Genomic DNA, 6,808 nt, shown 5'->3' with positions numbered 1-6,808 from the left:
GCTGGACAGCTCTGATTGGAAAGCTATGAATAAGAAAGAGTTTAAGATCCAATGCAGTATCTTTTTTTGTCTTTCAACTGTCCAGGTTCATTGAAACAAGAAGAACACATTAACCAACTGAACCAGTGATGCTATTTTTATCTTTACTGCAATTAGCAAAAATGGCATCTTTCCTGCTGTTTTTATTTACCATGTTTGTTTTCTGTGCAAAGGATAGACTACATGGGTTGCGCTGTAATATTGTCCCTGAAGATTATGTTATATATTTTTGCTTCCTTTTAAAGTCAGTTTATTAGATATAAAGTTATCCTTGGTGTTGGGTTTTTGCTGACAGGTTTAGAAAAGCAAAAATCTACTTCAGAACTATCTGAACTTTCTTTAATTATATTGTGCAAAAGCAGGAAGGATGCACTATGCAAACCAATAACTAGTGAGATGTATTGATGCTTTTGTGGCTTTGATTCCTAATCTCACAAGCTATGTATGTAGCCAATAGGGCTCAAAAGGTTGACTACCCATTCTGGCATGATTTATATAATTTAGCAGAAATCTGAGAAACTGGGACTTTTCTACTGACTGTAAACATGGTAATCTCAGGAGAAATAGGTAGAATTGATTTCATGGAGTGAAATTACGGGTGTTCTTATTAAGTTTACCATAGAATTATGTTTTGCTGATTTCATTGGTGCCTGTTTGTCCACAAGGACTGCAACTATAATCTTCTTTCACAATCTGTGAAGCTTGTGGGATTGGACTTCAGCCTCCTGGGAGAATTAAGGGTTGAGTGGGCATTCAAAATGCCCTAAACATGGTGGATAATGATCCTGCACTTCTATGAGGGAAAAGTTGGCAGTGCCACCACAATATCCCTGTAAATATAGTAATTATGGTAATTCATTCTCTTCATTGTTCTGTTTGTCTCTACGGGTCAAAGAACTGACATCCTCTTATTCTCCTCCCCCCAAACCCCAGATTGTTTTCCCTTCTTTTTCCAAAATCAATGTCCATGGACATAAACAAACTTGCTGTAGCCAGGAGAAAGAAATCTTACCACCTTTTAATTTACTGGGCTGACTGAATGCCAGGGTAGCAGTTAAAAGTTATTGAGCAAAGCCATGACGCCTGTGTCACAGCATAAACAAGTGGGGGTCTCTGGTTACATAACCCCCTCCCCCCCAACCCACATACATAGAGCAGCCTTCAGCCAGAGCACTCAGACAGACATCTATTTTTTCTCATTCCATGAACCTGCTACAGGGAGGCTAAAGGGAAGGCATCTCCCCCACAATGCCCAATTTCCTTATTTGGAAATCTTGGATATGACTGGGAATACCCCTCTACAAAGGACACTATGGTATCAGCAATCACTGGTGAGTACAGTGGTATTCCTTTACTGTCTCTTGTCTGCCTCAGGCTGTAGCTGGAGACCTTTAAGTTAACGGAAGGCCGTTCGCTTGCAAGAGCAGGACTTAAAATCCATTGCATGGACCTTCCATGTATTCAAGCATCATGACAAATCAATGTAGATGGCAAATGTTATCATTCCTACTTTCTAAATAAAGTGCTTTTGATATTTTGAAGAGGAAAAAATGACTACTGTACACTGCACACAATTCCAATATTTCAGAAATTGACTTTGAAGGCAACTTCCGGCTTGGTTTTGGTTTTTGAAAATTATGGTTACTGTTGATAAAATCAGAATTGATGGGTTTTAGCTTCCTGGCTGAGGCAAAAAAAACCCAGAAGCTCTAGGCTCCCCATCGACCATCTACTCCCAGCAAAAGAAAACTTAGTGCTTGAATAGAAGACTTGATTCATTGCTCTTGATAATGAAATCTGCCTTGATAATTGCTCTTGTCTTTTGTTTTGATATTTCATTGATCAGTATTGACATCTGTAGTGTATACAACCCTTGTTTACATGCATTTGTTCCTTTGCTGCAGAGCAAAGAAATGTTCTAGCTTTTCAGTTTTCGACTTTTTTAAACAGCTGTGTTAGCTAAAAATGTTCGGAGCTATGCTGTCACTGTTGTTTTGAAGTAATCATCAGTTTAAGCTCCTAACTAGCTAATGTTATTCAGAACTATTTGGCTTATTTCTCAGCAACCACATTCATTTTAGAAAAGTCCTGATCAGTAAACAGAGTACAAGAAAGAAGATGGAATTTTAGCCAAGACTTAACTACTCTGACTGGCAGTGATCTTGCCAGAGTTTTTTTTTTCTAGTCTAGTCTTGGATTTTAATCTAGCCATTTTATCAGTTGTTTTGAGAGGATATCGGTGAGAGATTAATCTAATCACACATTCCCACTGCAGAAACATTAAAATAATAGAATTGTGTGGGATATAGTCACAGCCTCAGTGGCTTCAGTGTTGCGGTGAGCACATTGTGTATCATCCAGCCATCCCCAAACAATGTATGTTCAAATACTGCTAGAGAAGTGTAGATTTAAACACCAAACAATAACCTGTAATATTACATGTGTCTGGTTAGGTTTAGGAATAGAATAAGTTGACAAAGATGTTGGAATTCTTTCTTTTTGTGGCTTTGAAATCTTTGAAGAGATATTCCCCCTCAATTATTAGTAAAATATATTCATTTCATGGAGCAAGACATTGGACTAAATAGATCATAGGGCTCTTGTATCATATCTATGCTAAGTAAGAATTGTGTCAGTCCATGGCACATATCTCACCTGGACATTTCATGGCCTCCGAGCCATATCTGGCTCTTTGGTTGTTCCTGGCAGGCTGAACTGATTAAATTTTGGTTGAGTGTCTTCTACTTCAGAGAAAATATTGTAATGACACTTTTTCAGTGCTTTCTCTGAGTAGATATTTTCCCACTGACTGAAATTCCTATAAGATACCTTTCTAGTGGCCATGCCATCCTTCTCAGTCCTTCTGAGGGAGTTCTCTGTTACTTCCACACACACATACTCCAACAAGGGCTGGTTGTTGCTCTGTTAGATTTGTCTCTCTCCCACTCAACCCACTCCTCTATTTAAAAGTAAATATGGTTGATAGAGAGAAAGGATGGAGATCTGATTTAATTTAATTTATTACATTTCTATGCCGCTCAACTCCCAAGGGACTCTGGGTGGCTTACAGCAAAAATAATGCGAACAGTGAACATAGAAAAATTATTTAAAAACATTATAAAAACGTTTTCAAAACATTAAAAGCCCATGCACACCATTCATGGCTGGATCTCGCAAGATTGCAACAGCGAGATCAACGGCCCCAGGCCTGCCAGAAAAGCCAAGTCTTCACCGCTACTAATAGACTACAAGTACTATTTTGCCTAACACTGGCCTGAGCCTTCCGGATGAAGGCCAATAGGGTGGGGTAGTCCGGATCTCTAGGAGGTAACTGGTTCCAGAGAGCTGGGGCAGCCACAGAGAAGGCCCTCCCCCGCGAACCCACCAGCCGGCATTGTTTAGCTGACGGGACCCAGAGGAGACCAACTCTGTGGGATCTTACCGGTCGCTGGGAGCACTGATGCCATTTAGCTGTTGCCTCTTGCCTTCTACCTTCTAGCTAGTTTGGCTGGCTAGAAGAACCAAAAGCATGACAAATGATGGATCAGCTCCATAGCTGTGTAAAAGTATGCTATGACAAGGATATTTATGCATTTATATTCACATATAATATTCAATACTATAATTTTGATACCACCTTGTTTAAAGGCAAAAATTCACTGATGGTGACTTACCAGTCAGATAGTTTTACTCAGATTTCAGCTTTCCAACTGGGTGAAGTAAGCAGTGAGCAAGACTCCCTGGAGGCATAGCCTTAGGGTATTCCAGGAGCAGCTCTCCAGTGATATGGCTTTATTGGATGAGGAAGACTGGCCGGACAGCTCAGAGGCTTCTGCAATAGCATCAACACTGTCTGCATTTGAAGTCATGTGAATCTTTGGTTACTGTTTACTAACCTACTCAGTTTTCATCCTGCTGAAATCTCATAATTCTTAGTGGTTGGATTTTAATGTCATAGTAAAAACAATAGAATTAAAACAACGTACAACTCAAATTGCAATAACAATAGTGATGTATGATAAAAAAATGTCACAACAAGACGTTGGAGGTTACTCTTAGAAAAAGTTCCATTTTTAATAGCTTCCTAAAAGCCATCAGGGTGGGAGTAGTTTGAACTCAGTCTTTAATTGATGATTAATTCCTAGCAAAAGAAACAACAGGCACATTATTGCTTAGATGCTGTCAATGTGTGGCATTATCTCAGGATCCATATTGGCTTTCAAGGAAAACATCAGCTCTGAGCTCTGGAATACTCAACTTAACATGCACACTGAAAGCATATGCAAGCTCATATCTTGTATTTGGTGAAAAAAATCTGTCAAGTTGTTAATATGGCTTTTCATTGAAGAGGAGCTACAATCTTTGCTGTGTTTGTGGCTGTCCTGGTATCCTGCAAGATGATTAGATGACTCATATGATCAGAGGGGCTTGCATTGTTTATTATTTTGTGCAAGTCAGTCTGGAGCCTTATGAGAACCATTGTTTAGCTATAACCTCTGGCCAGAGAGATCATAAAGAGAATTGCCCACCTGAAATACAAGGGAGCTTTGTAGCCTCTTCCTCCTGATAGCTGTCCTTCCTGTGGCACAAGAGCAGTTGAGAAAACACCCCTAAAACTCAAGGCAGCGTTGAGAATATCCTTGGAGAGAAACAGTTGCTAGGGATGAGACGGGAAAAGAGTGTTCTTACAGTAAAGAAACAATCCCTCCCTCCCAAATGACTTTCAAGTTCATATTTAATTCTGTCTTGATGTTTTTAAAAAATTAATGTGTGTAGTTTTACTATTTAATACTCACACTTATAAACCATTCGTTGACCTAGCTATGGCAGCTATATAACAAGGATGAGCAAAGCAACGTAATATTAAGCAATCCAATTAGCTGAACAACTACCACTGTCATTAAAAATAGTCAGCAGAAGGGAACAATTCTTCCATCATAAGGCAAAATTAAAATTTAAGCCAAATTTTGGGAGCTAGTCAGCGCTGAAATTAAAAAAAAAACCTGAAAAAAGTACTTTCTGGAGGGAAGAAGATTCAGGCAGGGAAAGATGCTTAATAGGCACATATGTAGTAGTGCGATTCTGCCTTGCTAAAGGGTCAAGCTGAGTCCATCTCAATCCATCACCCTGCCTTGGCAAATGGTTTCTGCACATGTCCTGTGTATTTGCAGAAAGGCAGTGGCACATTCTCTTGGCTCCAAAGAAGGGAGCTGTTTTGAAGCCATGTGCCAGTCACAGCTGTGCTGAGACAATGTGCCCTTTTGAAGCTTTGCACGGCCCTTAATGCATCATCCTTCCAGAGCATCTTGGCCTTATCAACATCATTACGTTTGCATGGACTTCCTCGTCCGTTTCCCCGGCCATAACAAGCATGCATCTAGGTAGCACACTCTTCTCTTAACATATTCCTAAACCTGATTGTCCCTTATGAATGATTCAAATCAGCTTCTGTAACCAGGGCATTCCAAAGACAGGGCAAGTACCATATCCATGAAGGTTTTGCTGCCTGTTTTACCACAGGTAGCCATGTCATGCTTAGCTGTGCTTCCTTAGCAAGGATGGGGCACACCAGGTATTAACTCAAGCTTTAAAAGTTGACAGTAGAACTTTGAACTGGTCCTAGAATTAAGCAGAGAATCACCACATCATAACACTGTGTTCCCTTTAGTAAAGTCCCATAAAGGATCTGACTGCTGTATCCTAGATATATTGATCCTGAATTAGAACTGTCACGGATGAATGTTGAACTTAATTTTTTCCTCCAAATAAGTAATCATTTATAATGGATTCCTAACCATTTCCCCCCCTAAATTTTGTTTTTATTCCATTTTTAAAATTAGATCTAGATCTGCAGTATACAGTTACCCATGAACAGCCGGAGTGTAGCCTAAAGCTTCATCCCCCTATGTTTAAGGATTAATTACAGTCTATTTGGCAGACAAGCCCATTTATTTTCCCTTGGCTTGTTCTTTTATTTGCCAAATCTCATTAGATAGGTGCTTGTAAATGCTCAAGCAAATCTAATATATATTTTGGAAGCTTATTGAATAGGGCCATGCACGTCAGGCACAAGAAACCAGGAGCCAGGATAGAGTTTAAAAGTACTGCGAGTTTATTTTATGCTACCTATACACAAGGATCTGATCTACTAACAGTCAAGGCAAATTGGCACTAGATAAGGAAATCATGGGAGGTTGGATTTAAGTCTGTGGTGGGAGCACAGCGACTCCAAACTGATGACACATTTGACCCTACTCTCAGGCTCAGGCTGGTCATCTCCTACATTGTAGTGCTTCAGATTCAATTCCAAAAGATGCTTCAAGAGCAAATGATATTATGCAAGGTCTGCAACTCTTTAAAGCAGCTGCATCTTTTCTTAGGATTACATGGCAACTACAGAAGGCAGCCATGTGATCCCCAAAGAAGACACAAAGGGGTCATTAAATAGTCTCCAAAGCTCTTTTTAAGAATCAGACCCAAAACATTGTAAAGTTCTATTACTCAATAATTATCACTAAGTGCATCCAGAACATAACCAGAATTAATTGGAATTCCCACATGAAACTAATTTTGTCATACATAAACTAGGAAGTGTCTCTTCATCCACTGCTGTTGGTATAGGGCAGGGGTCCTCAAACTTTTTAAACAGGGGGCCAATTCACGGTCCCTCAGACTGTTGGGGGGCTGGACCGGCTGGGTGGGCATGGGTAGGTGGTCATGTGACTGGGTGGGTGTGGCCAATTTAACAGGCCATTAAACAATACACCAA

The sequence above is a fragment of the Pantherophis guttatus genome, chromosome 2 (assembly GCF_059756535.1).
Source record: "Pantherophis guttatus breed Tessera chromosome 2, ASM5975653v1, whole genome shotgun sequence".
Lineage (NCBI taxonomy): Eukaryota > Metazoa > Chordata > Lepidosauria > Squamata > Colubridae > Pantherophis > Pantherophis guttatus.
This window is presented reverse-complemented; position numbering follows the sequence as displayed.